General features: G+C 39.7%; 1 protein-coding gene and 1 pseudogene across 2 annotated transcripts in view; both read left to right on the plus strand.

Moving 5' to 3' along the window:
• Positions 1-25,639, plus strand: part of THBS4 (thrombospondin 4) — a 93,902-nt gene that overhangs the window by 6,228 nt on the left and 62,035 nt on the right. Inside the window, exon 2 of one of the 2 annotated variants that reach the window (XM_030800646.1) lies at positions 3,471-3,566. The gene's annotated coding sequence lies outside the window, so the exon portion shown is untranslated. The remainder of the gene's footprint in view (positions 1-3,470; positions 3,567-25,639) is intronic. The other variant, XM_030800650.1, reaches the window with a different exon arrangement.
• Positions 24,670-25,059, plus strand: LOC115837109 (annotated as a pseudogene).

Genomic DNA, 25,639 nt, shown 5'->3' on the forward strand with positions numbered 1-25,639 from the left:
AAAGGCCTAATGAAAGAAGTAAGGTGCTAGCTTATCTCGAAGGGTGGGTACGTTGCATTTAGATTGGCACAGAGTAAGGCATTGCATGTGGGCTGTGCTATATGAGTGAAGGCATAGAAACAGGACCGACTATGGCAAGGAATCTGAAGATGAGTAAACGAATGCTGGGTTTGATTATAAGCTGGAGACTGCTCAGGGAGAGTATTGGTTGACTAACTTGAGAACCAGAATTGGAAGGCATGGTAATTTATAGTTTTGAGAAAGTAAAGACGAGTAAAAGTCCAAATACAGTATTAGTGGATTTACATAGTCAAGGATGGGAGGTAGACAGCTATTGTTACATGGACATTATAAGAAGAAGCATTTTATAAACCCATAAACTATTAAATAAAGTAAAAGTGTGGTGGAAAATGCTGCTGAATATTATTGGAGGAAGGTCACTTGGCACCCTTCCGCTGAGCATTTTTGATAGAGGAGGTTGTTAGAAATCAGTGGCAAGGGATTACTGGAGAAAAGGGTATAAACAATAAGGACAGGTCTAAGAGCATGAGGAATATGACTGATGAAGGAAGAAGAGAAATGGGACAGGATCGAAAGACTCAAAGTTTTTGAAAGAGATGACATGGTGAATCTACACACATATGAGGACAAAATTGGCTATTAGTGAGTAAAAGTCTGAAGATGCTGGAGAGAAGAAGGATGTGATCCTAGGAATTGCCCTAAGAGTTGAGGCTGAGATCCAGGGCTTGAGCAGCGGGGCTAACATTGAAAATGAGAGACATGCTCTCTTTCTGACACTGGAGGAAGTTTCAAGGGGAACTATGGGATGCTGAGTAGATAAATCAGTTACCTTCAAATTTCCCTATTACATTAGAAAACAAATAAAAAGTGCCTGAGAGAAAGAGATTGGGGCTTTAAAAAGACAGCTGGGCACAGTGGCTCACAGCTATAATCCCAGCACTTTGGGAGGCCAAGGCAGGCAGACCACTTGAGGATCACTTGAGGTCAGGAGTTCCAGACCAGCCTGGCCAACGTGGTAAAACACAATCTCTACTTAAAAAAAAGAAAAAAAATTAGCTGGATGTGGTGGTGCACACTTGTAATCCCAGCTACTCAGGAGGCTGAGGCAAGACAGTCTCTTGAACCCAGGTGGCAGAGGTTGCAGTGAGCTCAGATCATACCACTGCACTCCAGCCTAGGCGACAGAGTGACTGTCACACACACACACAAAAAAAGATGGAATAATTTAGAGACTATATCAGGGGTTAGTAAAAAGTGAGTGGGAGCATTGCTGACAGTGGTAAAGGTCAAATGTAAATTAGTATTAAGGCGATAAATCAAGGGAGAGCCATGGGCAGACTAATGATTAGGTGCCCCTTTAAACAGATATTCTTTAAATATTCATTCAGTTTTTTTAAATGGAAATGAAGTTGGCCCCAGAATGTAACAAGATCAATTTATATTTTACCAATTATTTTAAAAGTTTTATTTGGAAATCCAGATTTTAGTACCACTTAAAAGTTGGTCCTGAGGATGATGGAAGAGGGATGGTACCCTAGGAGTTGTCCCAGGAATTGAAAGAAGATGAACTCTGTAGCTTCAGCATGATGGGGGCTCAGCCATCCTGATGTCTAGCTAAATTTGTACAGTTGTGTGGCTTCCTGTAAAGGTACTTTGTTACCCAGAAGCATAAAAAGCCAAGTTCATGTGTGGTAGCTATGTAAAGGTGATCAGGCAGTAATATATACTGATAGGGATTCATTTTGCTCCTCCAGCATAGTAAACCTGCTGTCTTTTGTATGAAAAAGAATTAAATGAAACAAAAATGAGAATATTATAATCTGACATTGTGCTCAATTTATGTTGAGGAAATATGACAATTATACTTAAAAAGTGAGGTTCGTAAAGGGTCCTAGGTGGAAATAAGGACCTTACAATGGAAGTAAATAATGGAAATAATGGAAGCCTTATTTCTATACTTCACTCAAAGTGGTAAAACCTAATATACCAATAGACTGTGATGTTAAATATGTATATTGTAATACTGAGAGTAGCCACTAAGAGAACTATACAAGTGATATACTCAAAAATACTAAACAAATCAAAATAGTTTTGTTTCTTTGTTTGTTTTTTTAAGTCCAAGTAACCCACAAGAAGGCAAGGGGCCAGCAGGGGAGTGATAGGTTGGAGGTGGGGAGGTAGTCAGAGAGATGAGAAGTTGAGAATAAACAGAAAACAGGTAACAAAATGGCAGGCTTAAATCCTAAAATACCAAGACTTACTCTAAATGTAAAGTTGATCTCAATACACCAATTAAAAGACAGAAATTGGCAGAGTGGATAAAAAGCCTAAGTCAAATGTATGCTGTCCATCAGAAACTTCCTTCAAACATGACATTGGTAGATGGAACCTAAAAGGATGGAAAAGTTATACCGTGCAAACATTGATCAGGAAAAAAAAAGTAGTATGTGTGTAAGTGTGTGTGTGTGTGTGTATATAAGATATATGTATGTATATCTATAGCAGATCAAATAGACTTCAGAGAAAAGAAAATTACTAGGGACAAGAAGGACATTACATAATGACAAATGGATCAATCCACAAGATGACATATTTATCCCAAATGTGTGCACCAAACAACAGTGCTTCAAGATACATGAAGCAAAAACTGATAGAGGTGAAAGAAGAAATAGACAAATCCATAATTTTAACTATAACATATAAGCTATAGTTCTACCCGACACTCAGCAATTGATAGAACTACTGGACAAAAAATAAGCAAAGATATAGATGAATTAAACAACAGAATCTAATAGACATTTATAGAATGCTCCACCCAGTGACAGCAGAACATACATTATTTTTAAGAGCCTATATAACATTCACCAAAGTAGGCTATTATGAGTCATAAAGCAAACCTCAACAAAAGTTTTTAATGAAAGAATGCAGAATATATTACTTGACTGTGCTGGAATTAAACTAGAAATCAATAACAGAAAGACAACAGTAAAATCTCCAAAAACTTGGAAATTAACATACTTCTATGTAATCAGTGGGTCAGAGAGGAAGTGTCAACAGAAAAGAAATATATACAATTGACAATAAAAATACAACATTTCCTATTAAGAGAATGACAAGAAGCCACAGACTGGGAGAAAAAAAATTTCAAAACATATATCTGTTAAAGGACTTGGGTCCAAAACATACAAATAACTCTTAAAACTTACAACAAGAAAACAACCCAATCATACTGGATTAGAATAGACTCCAAATCCAATGACTGGTAACTGATACGGTTTGGATTTGTGTCCCTGCCCAAAACACATGTCAAATTGTAATCCCCACTGTTGGAGGAGGGGCCTGATGGCAGGTGATTGGATCAAGGAGGGATTCCCCCTTTGCTATTCTCATGAGTCCTGGTTGTTTGAACATGTGTAGCTTCTCCCCTTTCTCTCTCTTCCCTGCTCCAGCTGTGTGGGACATGCCTGCTTTCCTTTCGCCTTCCACCATGATTGTAAGTTTTCTGAGACCCCCTCAGCCATGTTTCCTGTAGAGCCTGTGGATTTGTGAGTCAATTAAACCTGTTTTCTTCATAAATTACCCAGTTTCAGGTATTCCTTTGTAGCAGTGTGATAACAGCCTAATAAAGGTGACCTTATAAGGAAAAAGAGACATAGCAACACAGACATAGACCCAGACCCAAAATTGGTGAAATCTGAATGAACTCTGTGGTTTGTACCAATGTCATTTTCCTGGTTTTAATATCGTACAACAGTTATAGTAGATGTTACAATTGGGGGAAACCTCCCTGTACATTTATTTTACAACTTCCTGTGAGTCTATACTTAATTGAAACTAGATGTTTTTAAAAAGAATTAAAGGTAATGTAATGGCATGTGATGCAAAAAATGGGCACATGAAATATCCAGAGCATTCAACCAGATGGCAGCTAAAAATGTGGACCATCTGCCTTCATGGAACTTTGTATTTCGGACATCTTTTCATCAGCAAGACCATGCCATTTAAATGTTTTCCCAGAAGTGATGCTGAGCTATGTTCAGTGGCCACATGGCTCTCTAGAATCAGTAACAATGAATAAGGATGGACAGCCGGGAGTAAAGATGCTCTCCAGGAAATCATCTTAGAACTGGGTAACCTCACTACACCCCTGGGATTCAGTCAACCTTGGAAATCACTGGAATCCTTAATATAATCTACAAACAATCCAGCATTCTCTGTTTGGCTAAAGATACATTTCAAAATTTTCTTTAAGAAAAAAAATGTATTAAAATGCTTTGTTTGAATATATATATATTTGCTGGATCAATAGTTCTTACAGCCATATTACTAAAATTAAGGGGCTATGGCATAATAAGAATTACTATAATTCTAAACCCATTAACAGTTTGTAGCTTATCCATTTCTTATACTATCCCTGTGAGGAATAATTATATCAAGCTTTATTTGTTTACACCAAACAGGAAAAAATAGATATATTTATTCATATTTCCTCCATTGGATTAGCCAAGTCTACTAGGGAGCAAAAATACTAAATTCACATGCCTCCTATTTTTATGGTAGTAATTGAAAAAGTTATGGATATGATCCCATTTTCTGAAATGTTTAAAAATGAGTGTATAAAATGATCTTAGTTATTTTCAGAACTTAAGTCATTATGTGTATTGTTTAGTTTATAGGGAGTTATATTACTTTTCCAGATTAATAGGCTGCCATCGATAATGAAGAACAAATAAATCCTGCCTTGTGAAATGCTGCCATTTTAAAATTTGCCTGAGGAAAGATTCATTAGTGGAGGATTCTTTGCTTTATACATAAATTGCTTTAAACATCTAACTCTCCTAGCATTTAAAAATAGTCCATATATAAAAATTCTCTCAATCCGCAATCGTATCAGTTGTGTAAAATGAGATATATCTGGTCTGATACCTCAATTTATGGAACTTCCTCTTGAAATGTCAGTCATTACTCACATCAGTGCTTTAAATGCCATCTTAGCAAACTAAAAGAAATTAGTGTACATTTTGAGTAATGAAAGTGACTTAGGAAGAGGAAGGAACAGGGTCCAATGAGTTTGAAATGGTGTTTACAGTTGGGTATTGTTCATAGCTTTTGGAACTGTCTTGCTTACCCTATTCATCAAGGTGCTGAGGCAACAACATTAAAATCAACCCAAGAAGTATACTGAGTAGGTATATGGGAGAATGGCATATTAACTTCTTGATAAAATGTCTCAGTATATAAATACTTGTGAATTATTATTAATTTATATTACTGTGCTTACACCATTTAATTACACCTGCATAAAGCTGCACACTCATTTTTACTTCAAATGCAGGGACTAACTCTTACATCCCCCACAGCATTTAGTAGGCACATAATAGATGCTTATAGTTGATGGACACAAAACATATTCAACTATTACAAGAATAGAACTTTTATTGCTTCTTCAGTTTCAAATGTCTCAAAGTTACCCTTTGCTTTTGACCACAAAGTCTACCCCTCCTTATGGTAGTTTCCCCAGGTGTCTGTGTCCTCTCTTTCCATTGCATTTTCTTCTCCCACATCTACTCAGTAACTGGAGTCTTCCTCCTTTTGCTGACCCTTGACTACAAGGCATTTCCATCTTTTGGCTTCCTAATATGTCATGACTTCTGTTATTGCCACCACAGCCTTCCATTCCCCAGCTCTCATTTCCATCCTAGGGATGAGACAATAAGGCTGTCATGAATAAGCATAATTTATATGCCTTTTTCTCCATTTGTTGGTATGGATAATTAAGTGACCTTCAGCTTTCATTCAAAGTTAACCATAGTGCTGAAAACCAAAAGGATAAGATGAGAGTGAGCAAATCAAGTCCAGAGAGGTGTATTTCCAGTGTGGAACAGTGACTCAGTATAAATATCCAGGAGAGAGGCTTCCAAGAGAGCGTATGTGTGTGCACTGTTGAGGAGAGGAAGGGTTACGGGTGGGAATTGTGGTAGAAGCTTCCCGAGGCCAAAGAAAACATTCCCAGAGGGTCTCTATTTTAAAGAAAAGATTTTCTTTTCTCTGATTTTTTTTATATGTAGATGTTTTCATTATATATTTGGACCTGTTTTTAAAACAGCTTAGTTTTAGATTTATTCTTCGAGATAACTTGTACCTATGGACATCGCCAACAACTTATAAAAATTAGACCAGTTGACTCTCAGTAAAACTTCTCACCTGGTCCATGAGCATCATCTCTTTATTTGGATTTCATAAGCCAAATCACATCTTAAAATTGACAAATATAATTACAACTCCATTGAACATATTTTTCTCCAGAAAATCTTTTGAGTACAAAAACGACATCTAGAGGTGACTGTCAATATATCTTTTCTTTGCACATACTACATATTTGTTGCCGTGTTTTAGAAATATTTTAGGAGAAGTTTGGGTAACAGAACCAGCAGTGCCATTTATTGAATTCTTCTTCACAATAACTGAAGGGATAGTATTCTACTTGTTTTGCAGATATAACCCTTTCAATCCAACTAACATTTATTGAGTTTACTAAATGCTGGCACCAATGATACCAAGATCAATCAGATGTAGCTCTTGTTACTGAATGGCGTACATGGAGGAGATAAACACGGTAACATCCACTCTGTGTGGTGAGTGCTGTTGGCGATTAATTGTTACGAGGTTATAGAAGACGAATTATTCACCCGTCTGCAGAGGGCTTGGGGATGAAACAGTGTCAGTAAAGCACTCCTGGAGGAGGTGTACCAGGGGAGGTGTTCCAGACAGAAAACAGCTGAAATAAAAACATGGAATAGAACAATAGTATATTGTGGTCTGAGAACTACGTATAATTCAACATTTCAGGAAGGTAAAGTGAGCAGTAGATAATGATGAGAAATAAGACTGCAGGCACAGTCAGAGGCCTATTTACCCACACTAAGGAATTTGGAGTTGGAGGCACAAAGGGTAAATATCTTGTTTCAAAAAGTGATTACATGAGGATTTTTACCCAGTTCTGTTTGTCTCCAAAGCCATGATTTTTACATTAAACCATATTTACTTCATAGACATTCTTCAAATTAGCCATTTACCAAAGATGTAAATAAGTTATAAGAAGAAAAACGATACTAATTTGGAAAATAATTGAAAGCATTATTTGGAAAAAGCCAGTGTAGTATCTCTATTTTCAATTTGAACTTTGAGTCCAATGATGAGACGTTTTCTAGTCCCATATTTTATACCATACCATGCACTCCGCTTTTGTTAACTGTCATTAATAGTGAAATGACAAACTGACCAGCATCTAATACTGGGGTTACACTGGTGGGTACCCTACAACAGGCGTTTTGTTCTTTGGTGTCCAGCCACTACCTTCAGTAGCTGCCTGACAAAGATGTGAATCTGAGGCCACACTACCTCAAGGGCACCTCTACCAAGACACATCTGCTGGGCCTAATGAAAACAGAGGTTTCTCCCAACCCTGGCATTGGAGACTGACATGCCCTCAATGGATGTCAGGGGAGACCCAGTCACTAAAGATGACTCTCCTGCCCCTAACCCATTAGCATGTCCCAAAAAGAAACAGGAGACCAAAGACCTTTGCCTTGTATAACAGTCATGCTGCCTCGGAAAAGCTGGGAAGTCCCCTCTCAGTGACCCCATGCTCTATCCTAATGTGAACGATGTTCATGCTTTTTCATCAAATCTTTTAAATAGAAAGGGTGCAGAGAAAGTCAACTGTAATCACTTGGTGCAGAGCAGAGTGCAGGGACAGAGAGCATTTCATATTCCAGAAGAAATTGTCCAAGCAGTAAATGTCATTGTGGTGAGTCCTGTAATTGGAGATAGTAGAGAAACACTGGACAGCTGAGGAAACTCCAGAAGGAAAAAAAAAAGGAAAAAAGGAAAACCTAAGAACAAAATAAAAGAGCCTAAAATTTACACAGAATCAGAAAAAGACTTCTGAACAAAATAGCATTGATGGTGCTGGGAAACTTAATTAGTGCATACCCCTTACAGCAGGAAGGTAGGTAGAGGAACTGTTATTTTAATGAAAGATCATTTGAAAAAAAAAAACATTTTTTCTTTCTCTTTAAAATTTTAACTAAATTCCCTGATTCTTAACAGAACAGGGAATATACATTTTTCACTAAGAACAAGTGTGTTTTCTTAAAATTCCATGTTATGATCTGTTACAGGTGAGTGGGTGGCAAGTAGAATATTGTGGTTAACTCTTGGGATGGAGAAGGGATAGGGGAATCGATATTAAGAGAGGGATATAGAAGAGGCTTCAGTAAGTTGCAGTTTGAATACTGCAAACTTTAGTTAAGTAGTAGGAACTAATGTTTCTTGAGTTATTCCTTATACCTTTATAAATCCCTAAATACTACAAACATTTCATAAACTTTTAAAAGTGAATTGGAGATTCGGGCAATATTTAGGGAAATGAGAGGGAGCAAGAAAGAAATCGGAGGGGCAGAGGATGAGAGGAAGAGAAGAAGTAAGGAGAGAGAGAGAGGAAAAGGGAAGGAATGGTTCTGAACCTAGTGAGCTTTTGGAAGGGTTAGGTTAGAGGTCACTTCATGCTGTTTGCCTTATCAATTCTTACCCTGATTGAGTAGCTCTCTACCTGTTTCTCACCAAATGGCTCAAGCAGCTGCCATGGTATTCTCATCTCTATGACCCAGCCACAAAATAGCTCCAGCCAACATAAAGCAGTTCTTCCTAGTAGAAAAAAGAAAAAAAGAGCAACTGCAATTCCCTCAAGAAGAAAAGAACAAAAACAACGAGTATATATGTATGAATGAACCTAAAGCAGTTCTAAACTACTCCCCTTTGGGGACAGAAGCAGATAACTTTGCCAAATTCAAAATGAAATCCCATATCTCTGAAGACCCCTTTCTTGTGTTACTGTATAATTTACATGCAAGTTGTCTGCATAGTTAATCGTCCTCTATAGCATCTGGTATTTATCATCAAAAGCAGCTTGTTGAGAGGTTCTGGAGAAGCTCTTCATGTATCCTGGGTTTTAAACATTCTTCCACAAGTCTGTTTCTTTAAAAGTTAAAAGTGTAGCTGAGCACAAGGAGGATCTGGTATTAAGTAGTAGGGAGGGTCATTCATACTTGGGATGCTGCTAATGTGGCCTGCATGATTCCGGGCCAGAGAGGTGAAGATAAAGGGAACTAAGCGTTACAGCTAAAAGAGTTCTGGAAATCTCCTAGTCAGATTCCTCAGTTTCCACATGTGACAATAGCTTTCACAGGGAACCCCAGCCACCATGACTGAGCTGAAACTGGAAGCCAGGTTTTTCAAGTGTCATTCAGGGTTGATTTAGGGTTTTGGTTTTCTCCCACAAAATGGAGAAAATGGGAAAATTTTAGATTATCCATGTTAGAGGGATGATGAATGTGTGTAAATGATATTGTTCAGATTCTGTGAGTGGGACCAGCACCACATTGGACTGGCCTAGGGAAGTCAGGATTCTGCCTTCCAGGTAGGTGCTCCCACATATTGGTGACCTGGAACATCTCTCTGTGTTCATTCTGGAGATGCAGATCTGGGTCCCGCAGACTCAGACCTTTGCAGGACACTAGGGTGGCCCCTTGTTGTTTCTCATCTGCTATGGTCTTCCTGCCACTGTGGCCTATGGGTTTGATTTAGAAATTCAGAAAAGACTAGAAGCGAGCAAATAGATAAAAGGTTAGAGAAGTGTTTCTCCACTAGGGCAAAGCCACAACTTTTCATATTATTTAGCTCTTATTATTCTAAATTTTAAATTGTCTTTTATTGTTTCACTTACCGTGTGTAACTTTCACTTTTCAATTACACATGGCAAGAGAAAGAATAAAAAACAATTTATTTATTTTTATTTTATTTTTTGAGACAGAGTCATGCTCTGTCACCCAGGGTGGAGTGCAGTGGCGTGATCTTGGCTCACTGCAACCTCCGCCTCCCGGGTTCAAGTGATTCTCCTGCCTCAGCCTCCTGAGTAGCTGGGATTACAGGTGCCCACCACCACACCCAGCTAATTTTTCTATTTTTAGTAGAGAGGCTGTTTCACCATGTTACCCAGGCTGGTCTCAAATTCCTGACCTCAGGTGATCCACCCTCCTCGGCCTCCCAAAGTCTTGGGATTATAGGCATGAGCCACCGTGCCCAGCCAAAAAAAAAAAAATCTAAAATTTAGAATAATAATAAGAGCTCAGAAAATGATAGTAATTAAACAAAGTTCACACGGAAAAGTTGCCCTTGATACATCTTGGGACAGGGTGGGTTTTCCTTATTGTTCTTAGCTCCTTTTATTAATATTTATTTTAATGCCTTAATGCTACTAAACAGAAAATTCAGAAAACATTGTAGATGTCTTCCTTTTTACTCTAATATTCTCCAGCTTTTCATACATTTGCAAAAAGAAATAGATTATGGATTTCTCAAGGTTTAGCCGCTTGTTATTTCCATGTGTAATACAAATAAGCATAGTTAAAGGTTAATTTAATTAGCAAATTTGCAGTTATCTGAATTAAGTGTACTTCAAATTTAATTTACAAGACCTGACAAGTTTGTGAATAAGTTAATTCATTTCTAATGTATTTTAATATACCCGAACCACAAAGCATCTTAAACTTTGTAAAAAGAGTGTGCACAGAGGAATGAGCACTAGATGTGAATTCTAGAGAACTGGGGTCCAGGCTCTGCTGTATATTGGCCTGAGCAGTTCACTTAACTTCCCTGAGTCTTGGTGTCCTGTTTTGTATAAAGGGGGACCTGATCCCTCTTCTGCCTGGCTGGCAGAGCACCGTGAGACTCTGGAGAAATGACATATGTTAGAGATGTTTATAACCTGGAACACGGTATACAGTATGTTTTGTTTGTGGCATTGTTGTTTTGTTTTGTTTTGTTTTGTTTTGTTTTTTGAGATGGAGTCTCACTGTCGCCCAGGCTGGAGTGCAGTGGCGCGATCTCGGCTCACTGCGACTCACTGCACCCTCCGCCTCTCAGGTTCAAGCAATTCTCCTGCCTCAGCCTCCCAAGTAGCTGGGATTACAGGTGTGCGCCATCAGGCCCAGCTAATTTTTGTATTTTTAGTAGACATGGGGTTTCACCATGTTGGCCAGGATGGTCTCGATCTCTTGACCTCGTGATCCACTTGCCTCAGCCTCCCAAAGTGCTAGGATTACAGATGTGAACCACCATGCCCGGCCTGTGGCATTGTTTTTAAACTAAAGCATGTATTATAGTTTTCCTGAAAAGTAAAGATTTCCAGAAAAGGAATTGGGAAACTCTTTTACCCTCATAGTTATAAAATATGGAGGTTTCCTTCCTCCAGGTTGATCAGCTTTCCTCTTGATATGGTTTGGCTTTGTGTCCCCACCCAAATCTCATTTGAATTGTACTCCCATAATTCCCACGTGTTGTGGGAGGGACCTGGTGGGAGATAATTGAATCATGGGGGTGCTTTCCCCTGTACTGTTCTCGTGGTAGTGAATAAGTCTCACAAGATCTGATAGTTTTATCAGGGGTTTCCGCTTTTGTGTCTTTGTCATTCTCTCTTTGCCTGCTGCCATCCATGTAAGAGGAGACTTGCTCCTTTTTGCCTTCTGCCATGATTGTGAGGCTTCCCCAGCCACGTGGAACTGTAAGTCCAATTAAACCTCTTTATTTTGTAAATTGCCCATCAGCAGCGTGAAAATGGACTAATACACCTCTGCTCTAGTTCTTTTTGGAAATAGGCCTCTTCCCTTTGGTTGTCTTGCCACTCACTGTCAGATTGGACACTTCTCCACACTGGACCTCAACATCACCCTGCTGGCAGGCCCACAGGAGTTAAAATGTCTGAAGAGGGAATGGCCCAAAAAGGAGTCTCACTGCCATTGCAAGAGCTGGTTTAGAATAAAGGGGGCAGGGTGGATGATGAAGGATTACTTAATGGGTACAATGTATGTTATTTGAGTGATGGATACTCTAAAAGCCCTGACTTCACCAATTTGCAATCTATGCATGTAACAAAATTACACTTACACCCCATATATTTATACAAATAAAAAGGAATTTTAAAGAAGAATAAAGGGGTATGCTGTTCATTCATATAATAAACATGTATTGAGCACCAACTATGTGCCAGGCACTCTTCTAGATGCCTGGGGTGCATAAATGAACAAAGTGGACAAAAATTCCTTCCCTTGTGGAGCTTACACTCAAGAATATGAGACCAAGGAGATAAAGTCTCAGAAGGAGCAGAGAGAAGGAAGAGTGGATGATGCCCAGTGAACAATAGGATAAAGCTTAGGAGTGTTCATCCTCATTCATAATTCCATAGTCCATAAATGTGTAGACCCAGACTTGACCATAATGTGACTAGATACTAACAGGGAGTAATTAAGTTTATTTTTTCATATGAATTTCACAGGCGTATACAATAGCATGGTTAAAAGAACTAAATTAATTTTATGGTGGTAATTTTTTTCAACTCTCTGATATTTTGTGTCAGCTCCTACTTGTCCCAGCCATGCCTATCTGTGGTCTGCGGGCCTTCAAAGGGCAGCCTTTGTGTTGCCCAAAGCCAGCACAGTGGTGCTTCGTGCAGGGGCATCCCTGTGCCTCCTGGAATTCGTCTGCCCCTTGAAGCTAGGTGGCTGGTGTTCGTGGCCAGTCCTCTAAGAAGCAGGCATCCCTACTACCGTCCACCATGTGTGTCCTGTCTGCAGAACGTGGCTACTACTCAGATCCTGTTTCTCACTCAAGTTCTACCTCAAGGCTCGCACTCTGTCAAATGATGTACTTCTTGGGGTCCATCTGCCTTGGGGGTGGAAACTGTGAATAAAACTGAAGCCCAGAGAATCATTGAGAGACTAGGTACAAGCCAGTGGCAGAACCTCAACCAAAATGCCGGGCTTGTGACCCCTAGCCCTGGGCTTGTGCACATACCACACAGTGCTCTGAAATATCATTGTTTGGGGCGTTATTGTCACTTTTCTTCTACTGATGTGGATGGCATGTTGGATTTTATCAATATCAGTTATTCAGATTCTTCTCAAATAGTAATTAGTTGGTTTTGAGAGTAATTAAGGCAATAGATGCTCCTACAAGAAAAGAGAATGAAAGACCCTGATTTGTGTATTTGGGGTAAGATCTTACAACAAACTGGGCCCAGGTCTGGAATAAATGTGGACAACTTCTAGCAGAGCATCAAAGCATTAAAAAGTTTATTAACACATCATATCGGTGTCAATGAAAATCAAATTGATATAATTTTCAAAGAAGAAACTAATGATACTTTAAGGCTGTGTTTATAGTAATACTGTCTTTTTGAAAGATACTTTGTTTATGTACTATATTAACATAGAAAAATAGTAAGCAGTTTCCAGCTACAATCAGTGGTTTAAATTAAGATATAAATGTGGGTCTACCAGTGAGAAACTAAGGCAAATGTCTCCATCTAAGACAGAGTTGCCAGATAAAATATAAGATGATGCCCACTTAAATTTGAATTTCATATGAATAACAGGTAATTTTTTCTTATAAGTAAAAATTTCAAACTTAACCGGGCTTCCCACATTATTTTTTTTTTAAGTTTCTTTTGAGACAGAGTCTCGCTCTGTCGCCCAGGCTGGAGTGCAGTGGCATGATCTCGACTCACTGGCTTCCCACGTTTTTATTTGTTAAGTATGGCAACTATAATCTAAAGGACAAAATCTGCTTCCAAACACTGCCCCTGAATAAGATCCAAAGTACATATGATAGCCAATTAATTTGGAAAATAGCTCAATACAATTTCAAATCTCACAGAGGCAGGGTTTCTCAACATTGGCACTATTGATTTTGGGGCAGTTAATTCTTTGTTGTGAGGGGCTCTCGTACATTGTTCAATGCTTAACAGCACCCCTCGCCTCTACCACCAGATGCCAGTAGCATACCCTAGTTGTGACAACCAAAAATGTCTAGACATTGCCAGATGTCTGGTGGGGAGGGGGTCACAAAATCATCCCTGGGTGAGGACCCCTGTTCTGAGGGAAGAAGCTTATTTATAAGTACAGTATATGTATTAATATCTTAGTAGAAAACTAGCTTGTCCTGATCTTGAACAAAGAAGAGGAAAGCCATATTTTATGTAGCCTTTATTTTAAAATGTCATGGGAGAAGCACCAATGGAAATGATTGAGGAACTAGAGAGCTGGTAGACGTGGGATTATTTTGCAGTCTGAGGCTCTATGACAGAAGCTTCTGTTTGCTCCAGCAGCTCTGAGAGAAAAAGGCAGTAGAAAGTACTCATGACACGGCTCAGGTTCCCAATATAGACTTCATCCAAGGCTTTGAAAGAACAGTTAGTACAGATTCTGCTGATTTCTGGAAAAGGAGTGTTTTATTTGGATAGCAATAACTGAAATTCCAACCTAGACCACCTAGCTGAATAATTATATGTGTGTGTCCAAAAAAAAATTGCCAAAAGATGCATTGAGAATCAGAATAGGAAAACTGTTTACTGTTTGATTTTTCAGAAAATAATTCGACAGGGAATTTTGCTAAAGTGTTGTTCCTTCTGTTTTACCCAAGAAAACATATGAATTTAGTTTGCTGTCTAAACCAAGAAACTAATGTGGTTATACATATTATGGGGAAGTTTTTAAGGAATTAACCTTTAGAGTCTTTGTGGCTCTAATTACTGCTCTTCGGTTGTATAGTGAGAGTCACTAAGCATTCCTTCCTCCAAGGAATTTTCAGCATAATCCTATTTTCCACTCAAATTCTTTGTGATTGCCAGATTGGAGTGAAAAATCAAATCTACTTCCAATGAAGAAAAACTCAAAAAAACAGTGGTTCAAACAAGTTTCCAAAGAGAATACATGAACTTCTTATTCTGCCTTTATTAATTGACACCTACAATTTTGTATTTTTCTCAGGATAATGCAAAAAAAATTCTTTTGAATCATTCTCACTAAATTTAGGGGCCAAGTGTCCTAGCTATATTGCTTTTTTTAAAAAGTTATGTTAAAGCAGCCAGCCTTGGTGGCTCAAGCCTGTAATCCCAGCACTTTCGGAAGAGGAAGCAAGAGGATTGCTTGAAGCCAGGAGTTCAAGACCAGCCCAGGCAACATAGTGAGACCCTGTCTCTACCCACACCCTACCCCCTAAAAAAAATTATCTGGATGTGCCTGTAGTCCCAGCTACTCAAGAGGCTGAAGCAGGAGGATTGCTTGAGCCCAGAAGTTGAAGGCTGCAATGAGCCATGATTGGACCACTGCACTGACAAAGCAACTCAGTTCTGATCTACAGTTCATTCTTTGGATAAACATAATACACAACACCTAGAGATACAGCAAAAACCCATTAACCTTAAGACAAAGTCCAGAATCCTTACTGCAGTCTACAAGGTCCTAAATTATCTGATTGGCGCAGACTACACTTTCCCCAACTCCAAGGTATAGGCTAAGCTGCTCTAAGTTAGAGATCAAAAAAATAGAGTGGCTCAAATGAGATCAAAGTTGATAATTCTCTCACCTACCAGGGTAGAAGTATGCAGTGGTCAGTAGTTCAGAGTTTGTGGAAAGTTTGATCCCTGAGGCCATCTAAGTAAGGTACTTTGACCCATGTACTTTCTATCTTGTTGCTCCCCACCCTTTAAGACATTCTCCTCATCCACATGGTCAGAGCTCACTCACCACTACCCTCACTCTGTCCCAGTCTGTAGAAAGGTAGGCAGGGAGGCCAGCAAATAGCTTTCTTTTAAATTTGTGTTGCTGAGTGGGTCCCCCAGGAAACAGACTCTGAGATGGAGATTAGTGTACAGGAAGTTCACTATGGGGTGCTCCATGAATTATCACCCACTGGAGGAAAGGAAGGAAGCAGAACTGGGAAGATGGAAAAGTTAAGCTGCAGTACAGTCACGACAGGGTCTCAACCCAACTGATACGGGGTGTTGAAGCTGAGCTGGTCCTTCAGAGCTGGGATGAGACCAGATATTGGCTGCAAGCCATTCCTGGAAAGGGATGTGACCTTGAATGAGATGACTTTTCTTAGCTGAGGCAATTCTCAAAGGGACCTGTCAGCCAGTAGCCTTGCAGTTGGACAGATGGCAGCACAGCAGAGCATCTGGGACAGGATGTGACCTGGAAATAGCATTGATATGGTTTGGCTGTGTCCCCACCCAAATCTCATCTTGAATTCCCATGTGTTGTGGGAGAGATCCAGTGGGAGGTAATTGAATCATGGGGGAAGGTCTTTCCCATGCTATTCCTGTGATAGTGAATAAGTTTCATGAGACCTGACAGTTTTAAAAGGGGGAATTTCCCTGCACAATTTCTCTCTTTGCCTGCTGCCATCCATGTAAGACGTGACTTGCTTCTCCTTGCCTTCGGCCAAGATTGTGAGGCCTCCCCAGCCATGTGGAACTGCAAGTCCATTAAACGTCTTTCTTTTGTAAATTACCCAGTCTCATGTATGTCTTTATCAGCAGCATGAGAACAGACTAATACAAGGGTAAACCACTTCCATTCACCCCTCATTATCTAGAAGGTCTAGAACAGCCACCATAGTTGCCACAGAAGCTGGGAAATACAGTCTCTAGCTAGGAGGCCCTATGCCTAGCTAGCACCAAAAGGAAGAAGGGAGAAGGGATAGTGGGGAGCAATCACAAGAGGGAAGGAAAATCATTGTTTGAATTTGTTCAGCTTATTGACTGTTTTAGATCAAAAACCACTTCATTGAGGAAAGCAACCCACCAAACAGAAGCAGAAAGAGAGCTAAAAATGGAATAAGAACAACTGAGAAACTGCTCATCCAGTAATATATTTTAAATAGTGAGGACTACACCAAACTTAGGTAGGCTTCAGAATGAGCCAGGGACAACTCCCCAGAACTCTGCAGGAAGGGGCTCCTGAGGACACACTTCTTCCAACCTGCACCTGAAACCCCAAGTCACAAGGACAACTGATACTTAGATGCTTTTCTTCCTAAGACCTGCTGCATATCAGAAAAAGTCACTTAAGGGAAAAGATAAAATATGCTGAGAAACGATTCTGTTTCTAAAAAAAAAAAAAAAGAAAGAAACTCAAACAGTAATTGTATTGACCCAAGATAGCACTATTAAAATGTATCACTTTCTGTTAGTGTTGCTTGGATTTTCAACATAATAATGTTCTGTTTAAAAGAAGGAGACCAAAGTATGCTTATTACCTGAAAGACAGAATATTCTGTGCACCAAACCCCCATGGCGTGCAATTTCGCTTTATATAACAAACCTGCATATGTACCCCTGAACCTAAAATAAAAATTAATAAATAAATAAAATTTAAAAGTAAAAATAAAAATAAAGGAAGGAGACCAAGAAATACTTAAGGGCCCACTCCCCTTCTTTCTGAACAAAATAGCCAGACCAGCCTCTGCCACTGATTGAACCAGGGATTGGAAACTAACATAAAGCAGCCACCACCTCTAGGATGAGCATAAGATTATCAGTAGCCTATGAGGAAACTTGGTAATAAAACTCTGACTGGTAGTGACACTGTATGAGGTAGTGTGGGCATCTAACTAACCAATGTGGTCCTCCTCTTGTGGACAGGGAGAGGGGTATGTGGTGTGTACAACAGGAAAAACACATTAAAACTCTAGAAACCCAAACAGAGGGAGTAGGAGGGACCATAAAATATCTGACTTCTCAAATGGCTGATGAGCTCCTAGAGGTGTCCTTGGTCTCTTCCCCAGAGGCAAATTTCAACTCGAGGTTGAAGCTAAGAAGCTTATCAAGACTCGGGGCTTCTCACTTTCCCCTCACAGGCCCGCTCCAAGGCTGTGATTTCCTGGGCTCTCTTTGCCTTGGCTTCCTGGCCATCAGTGTCCATCACTTGAGACAATCTGAGTGTCCCCACAACAAACACCTGAAATACGCCTAATGAGAAAACCTCATCCCATCTGCAAAGTATGCTGGAACTAAGATCCAGATTCACAACTCAGGAAATTTCACTCTACTTAAGTAGTGGCATTCTATCTTCAGATTAAAGTGTGTTTGAAAATCTTTACCCCTACTGACTGGGGCTGTCACACGAGGTCCCACTTGGCCCCGTCTTGGGACTCTCCTGCACAGCACTTGACTCTGCTACACATCCTCTCTCCTCTCCCCTGTGCCGTCATCCCCATCATCTCCCAGAAACTCAGTGCTGGAACACATGAGATTTCTCAGCTGCATATCGGCAGGGCCAAGGGATCCTCAAAACAAGGCAAGTTTCTGCCCTGTTCCCCCATCAAAACTGTGTAATTGTTTTGTTTTCTTTTTTGACACAGAGTCTCGCTCTGTCGCCCAGGCTGGAGTGCAATGGCGCGATCTTGGCTCACTGCAACCTCTGCCTCCTAGATTCAAGTTATTCTCCTGCCTCAGCCTCCTAAGTAGCTGGGATTACAGGTACCCGCCACTACACCTGCCTAATTTTTGTATTTTTAGTAGAAACAGGTTTCACCATGTTGGTCAGGCTGGTCTTGAACTCCCAGCCTCAGGTGATCTGCCTGCCTTGGCCTCCCAAAGTGCTGGGATTACAGGCATGAGCCACCACACCTGGCCAAACGTGTAATTTCTTAAACCCAAAGGGGTCTAGCCAGGATCCTGCATTGTCATATTTTAAGAATAAAGTGCTATCTCCATGAAGGGCCCCACTTTGAGCCCTATTTATGTTTGCCTCTGGGATTTAGCTGTAGCTGGACATATGTGATAGTGGGTAGGTGACAGCCTGCCCAGGGTATATTTGCACCCTGGCCATGTAGCATGGGGTTGAGAAAGCAGGCTCCAGTATTCCACTGGTCTGGGTTTAAACCCCAGATCTACTGGAAGAGTCCGTATCCCCTCTAATCCTTCATCTTCTCGTTTGTAAAATAGAGACATAATAATAGTTTCACAAGGCTGTTGTGAGAATTAAATGATATACAATTCATTCTTGGCATAGGGCCTAGAACGTAGTAGGCACTGATAAATGACAGTTCTAATAGTAGATACCCCATAAGTAAGCCTCTTTGAAGGAAGTTTACCATAAGGTAAGAAGAAAGTCAACTTGATCCAGTAACAAAACCTCAGAAGAAGAGATTCCAGACATAGCTTGGAGCCCAGCTCTTGGCTATGTCTCCTTGCCCAGCTTCCCTGTAATTCATCACTGAGTCCCATGTAGAGGTGGGATTGTAAGTAAATTGTGAAAAGAACGGTTTCAGTAAAAACTCCTTAAGGCTTTGGGGTACAGCACAGTGTTGTCTTGATGCCACCAACACCACTTCCTACAATACATATGTCCTCCCTAACCAGGAAAGAGATAGCACCTCAAATTTTGCTTCAAATGCTGCCCAGCTTTGGAATCTCACAGTGTCCAAAGCATCAGAGGATGCTCAATGGATGTAGCAGTGGCCTCCAACAGATATGACCATGGTCTTCAGGTGATGTGCCAATGGTATGTAGTAGACACAGCTCTGGTTCCCAACAGAGGTACTGATGATTCCAGCAGTCATGACAGTGGTCCCTCGCAGATGTGGTGGGATCTCTGGAACAAGCAGAATGATGTTCTGTGGATACAGCAGGACCCTTGGAAGCATTAACATTCTCAGACTGATTGAGATGTTAGGGAGTTCAGATATCTCTTAGGCTCAGCAAGAGTGGTACTGGAGCCCAAGGATGTGGTGTTAGCCAGTACTTGGGGGAAGAGAGGGAGAAAGTGTCTGATACCATGGAGTAGCTGCTGGTATTTATTTATGACCATGTGTGGGTTATAGCCCAAGGTACAGACATTTGGGGTATGAGGAATGTGAAGAAGAGACTTTGAATTGGACAAGCGTGAGGAAAATAGCCAAGGAACTATGGAGTATACTTCTATTACCTGGGGTCACCATAAGCATAAAACTAAGAGCTTCATTTACAGCCCTGTATTTCAATGAGAAAGTGGAAAGAGCACCGGACCAGCAGTCTGGAGAACCAGATGTTAATCCAAGTCTGTCACTTAATCTCTTCAAACCTTATTATGAGGAAAAAGAGTAGCACTCAATAACTGACGTCTTTTCTTTGATAATTTTATTTCATCACTACCAGATTCAGATAAAGCCAAAGTCTTGCTAACACTCATTGCCAGTTGAAATGTGGTGACTCTCAAAAACTTGGAAATGTCACCATTCTGGTAAGAAATCTTTTAATGGAAACTTTACATCTTCTAAAATAATTAACATTCAGTACTCAACCTTAGAACATTTTCCAAATTTAGATGAGAAGAGATGAAGCAAGAAAAAAAGGTGTAACCCTATCATACTTTTCCTTTTGGCGTTGAAATAAATATCCAATTAGGGGATGGGGAAAGTTTTGGTTTCTTTAGAACTGAGTTGGTGGCAGCAAGAGCTAAGTAGGGGCTGAGCATCTCAGGTATGGACTTCCCCTAGATGATCCAGCCATCAGGTTCTGCCAAGGTGAGTAGGCCCTTGTGGGGCTTGCATGGCGTGGTCACAGTGGGAGACCCTCTATAAAGGCCTACAAGTACTTAGGGAGGTAAGAGGACACTCCCTCAAGGGCTGAAGCCTGTCTCACCATTGAGGGGAGTGAGATCACCAGTATCCCTGAGGGATAAGTCCATGTTCTGGTGCCGATCCCTATGCCTTTTGGAACATTTCTCCCTCTGATAAGAAACCTCCTGATAATACTGTGTTTCACTGGAACAACATCATCCTCATCATTAGTAAAATGATTGCTGGTTGTCAACATTGACGGAGAAGGTCCCTGGGGAAGGTCAGCTGTTGCAGGAAAGACTGGCATGCTGGCTCCCAAGGCAAGTGTTCCTTTCCATGATGAAGGCACCAGGGACCAGGGTCAGGCCTTCAGTCTCAGAGATGCAGAAACTCTTGTCAGTGCCTGAAAGAAGCTGAAGAATAATAAGCAGACTGCCAATGTTGTCATTAAAAGGCAAGGTGTCTTTTACGAGGTGAGCATTAGCATCAGCCTGGCAAGTACATTCTTAGACAAACTGCAAGGAAGCCAATTTAACAGAAAGTTGCTTGGCAAGCAACAAGGGTGATGTTTAATGGGGTCAGTGTATAATTACATGATGCATCCATTTCCACCATGTGGTTCTGTCTGCCTCTTGGACCAGAAGGGCTGTTTTTGGGGCCAGGAAGACCCTTCCCTGGACAGTATTCACGCATCCACTGCCAGACTTTGCCTCACTGACTCTTCCTGTGTCACACATTTCCAAACCTCAATGACTCACCGATTCCCTTTCCGATTGACATGGTCTTGCCTTAAACGTGTTGATGTCTTTAATCAAGACAGATTAAAGTGAAGTTTCTTTTTTCTGGAAGATGTGACTGCATACTGTTTTGACCCATTATATGTGCTCAGCTGGCAAAGGGCTATGTCCCTTCATAGCCTAATTCTTGGGGTCACCCCATTGTTGCCTTCCTCCCATATAACACCTACAGTGTAGTGTTGAAATGTCATCATGTTTTATTTCATTTCATTTTTATTTTCTGTGTTCTTTTTCTGTGTTCCACTGATTTTTTTGAGTGGGATTGGTCTGCGAAATGGTATTATTTTTAGCACAAAATGAATCCAGTGAGACAAAATCTTATAACAAATTCAACTGTTTCATTGTATGAAAGCAGGGCAGGTTCTTTACTGATGACAGTTTCTGTTTGAGAAACCAAACTGAGTTCTTCATAAATGATGAACAAATAATATACACATATCATTGTATTTAGAATTATAGTACTGCTAGCCCTAAAAAATGATCAGTGAAGTATTGGCAATGGGAGGCGATAAGTTTTTGTTTCTCCTTTTCATAATAGATTTTGCCTGTCCTGTTAGTGATTTGCACTGCCCGCAGCTACCCAAAACCTCAAGCATAGACAAACTGCTTAAAATTCCAACCTTGGATGAACTGATTCAAAACGGTTAGATTAACCCATACCACACTCCCTGTGCTGACACTAATGAAGAAACAAAAGAGCAAAAGAGTTTACACTTCCCAGGTGTCAATCTTCTATTTGCTTTAATCATTTTATATTTATTTATTGATCCATTCAATTATGTTGGTTTATTCCTACTTAAGTTGTTCCAAAACATTTAAGACAGATGGTAAGAACACAAGATAAAAATCAGGATCAAGAAAAATAAAAATAAATGTTAGATGACAAAGATGGGAGGAGGAATTAGAATTAGAAAGATGTATAGAATGCTGGTTCCTACATAATTATTAAAATGGAGGCCAATGTTCAAGCTGGGCTTCCTGGTGGCAAAAGCATACATGAAATTATAATAGGTACGAAATAATACCGTAAAGAACACCTCCCCAAATAAAGAAAGCTTTTTCTTGGCACTCGAATCTGAAAGAAATTTTTTATTTAGATAAGAAAATCTCGGTGAAAAGGATGACACAATACCACAATACAATCGAACAACATGCAACCCAACAAAATGTGTGTTTTTTTAAGGAATTTTGTTCTTTGTTCAATTTCTTCCATCTACTAATTTTTAAATAATACATCCTCTGTCTATTCATTTGGGATTAACCTAAACATTTTAATATTTAATAAAATCTAAGTTTAAATCTTTTTACCTGCTTCTGAAAAATACAAGGGGATTATAAGACTAATCAAATTGCTTCCCATGCCACTTTATTTGTTGTTTTAGTTGAGTGTTTTAGTTCTATTTTGCTTTTTAATTCTACAAATTAAACACTATTATTATTATCATCACCATTGTTTTATATGGCCAGTGTTTACGTGTATTTATTTATAAATGTCTTTGCTCACCATTTCTTCTTGAATTTCAGACTTTCAATTTGGATTCATTTTCTGTGAGCCTCAAGTATATCCTTCAAAATTTTCTTTTGTGAGGATCTATACTCAGTTTTGTCTTAAATGTCTTTTATTTTACTTTTATTCTTAAACGATCTTTTTACTAATTGTGGGATTTGGGATTGATCTTTTTTTTTCTTTGACACATTGAAAATAATATTCTGGCTTCCATTAATGCTGTTGGAAATACTGCTATACCTCTACTTTTTATTCCTTTGAGGTGATTTGTTTTTTATCTTTGGCTACTTTTAAGATAGATCCTCTCTTTGACCTTGTTGTTCTGAACTTCCGCTATAATGTGCCAAGGAATTATTTTATCTGTACTTATCTGCTTGTGATTTGGCTTATCATCTTTCAACAATTCTGAAAAACTCTCAGCCATTTTTCCTTGGAATATTGTCTCTTTTCCATTCTTCCTCCTATGTTTTTCCAGAGCTCCAATTAGGTATATGGACTTTTTCAAAAACTCTATCTTCTTTTTCTCTTATTATATTTTGAAATCTCATTTCTCTGTACTATATTTTATATGATTTATTTAGATTTATCTTATACTTCACTAGTTACCTCTTTGTGTCCAGTCTGCTGTTTAATTCATACATTGATTTTAATTTAAATTATATTTTCCACTTACAGAAGTTCCAGTTCAAATATACTTTTTTTTTTTTTTTGAGACAGAGTTTTGCTCTTGTCGCCCAGGCTGGAGTGCAATGGCATGATCTCAGCTCACTGCAACCTCTGCCTCCTGGGTTCAATTGATTCTCCTGCCTCAGCTTCCCTAGTAGCTGAGATTAGAGGCACCTGCTACCACACCTGGCTAATTTTTGTATTTTTCGTAGAGATGGGGTTTCACCATGTTGACCAGGCTGGTCTCAAACTCCTGACTTTAGGTGATCTGCCCACCTCAGCCTTCCAAAGTGCTAGGATTACAGTTGTGAGCCATCGTGCCCAGCCCAAATATACTTATTTTTTAAACGTTTTTTATTTCTTGTCATTATTTTCAAATGTCTGTTTTACTTCTTAAAGCATATTAAATATATTTATTGTATAGTTTACTTCTGATATTTCTAATATCTGCAAGTCTGTGAAAGTGTGATGTTGTTGTTTGCTGTTTCCTCTGGTTCTTACTTGGCGTACCTTTTGCCTAGTATACTTTGTCTTTGTGTGTTGGGAGGGGAGTTCATATTCTTTAGAATGTTATCTGTAGGATTTTTTGAGAACTGGTTAAAGTTGTTGTCCTTCAGAAAGGATTTTCTTTTACTTCGATTGCCTGGGAGGACTACCAGTTCTCTCTTCGATTTTTTTTTTTTTTTCCTGGTCATGTTTTCCACTTCCACTGCATTTCTCACTGGCTCAACTATAGTAGCCAGTGAGAATTTGGAACTACAAAACCACAAGAAGCAACATCAACTATGAAGTATTATTGATAAAAATATTTAACTTGAATCTAATCATGAGAAATAATTGATCAAATCAAGACCATAGGACAGAATCTAGGACATTCTATAGAGCCTGGATTCTTCAAAAAAGTCATACACACACGTACACTTTATAAGATAACTTAGAAATCAAAAGAAACTACAGAGACGAACAGCCCAATACAAGGCATGCCCTTCATTGACTTCTGGATTTTTTTAAGTCATAAAAGGTATTTGGGAGTCACTAAAGAAAATTAGAATGCAGACTGTATATTAAATGACATTATGGAATTATCATTACTTTTCTTAGGTGAGATAAGGATATTGCAATTATACAAGAGATGTCCTTCATCTAGGAGATGGCTGCTGAAGTATTAAAGGGTAAAGTATCCTGTGCTTATAACTGGCTTTCAAACAGACAAAAAAAAAAAAAAGCCAGTCCAAAATGGCAGTGGCAATGGATATGTATACCCCAAGCAGTACTAACAGCAGTGCTTTGAAGTAAAAAAGTGAAATGCAGTAGCAGCCCTCTGGGCTTGGGATATTGTGGTTAATAACTGTGCCATCTGCAGGAATCACAGCATGGATCTGCATAGAATGTCAAGATAACCAAGAGTCTGCCACTTCAGAAGCTTGGACCATTGGACAGGGAGCCTGTAACCGTGCTTTTCACTTCCACTGCCTCTCTCACTGGCTCAAAACACAACAGCTGTGTCTGTTGGACAACAGACAGTAGGAATTCCAAAAGTATGGGCACCAGAAAAATAATTCTTCCATCAAACTTAACTGTTTTGTGATTCATTTAATGACTTGCCCTTCTGTCACTTGCTTATAAATTAGAACTGTGTCTTTTCTGCTTTGTCTTTGCCATTTGCTGTTCTCGCAGCCACGTTGTATTCTGTGTCAAAGTCCAGTTGGATTCTAGAGCAAATGCTGTCTCTTGTGTATGTGAAAAAAAGTGAACGTAAATGAAGGGTCCCCTCTTCCGAGGCTGAAAAGCCACCTTTTGAAAGTGAAATGTGCCGGGCGCGGTGGCTCACGCCTGTAATCCCAGCACTTTGGGAGCCGAGACAGGCGGATCACAAGGTCAGGAGATCGAGACCATCCTGGCTAAGATGGTGAAACGTCGTCTCTGCTAAAAATACAAAAAAAAATTAGCCGGGCATAGTGGCAGGAGCCTGTAATCCCAGCTACTCGGGAGGCTGAGGCAGGAGAATGGCATGAACCCGGGAGGCGAAGGTTGCAGTGAGCCGAGATTGTGCCACTGCACTCCAGCCTGGGCAACAGAGTGAGACTCCGTCTCAGAAAACAAAAAACAAACAAACAAAAAAAGAAAGTGATATGTGTGTTCATTAGAGCCAGAGCAGGGTTGTCCTGTGAGTGCATCGCTTAGTCAGAGGACTCCAACCGTACAA

Source organism: Nomascus leucogenys, chromosome 2, assembly GCF_006542625.1.
Source record: "Nomascus leucogenys isolate Asia chromosome 2, Asia_NLE_v1, whole genome shotgun sequence".
Taxonomy (NCBI): domain Eukaryota; kingdom Metazoa; phylum Chordata; class Mammalia; order Primates; family Hylobatidae; genus Nomascus; species Nomascus leucogenys.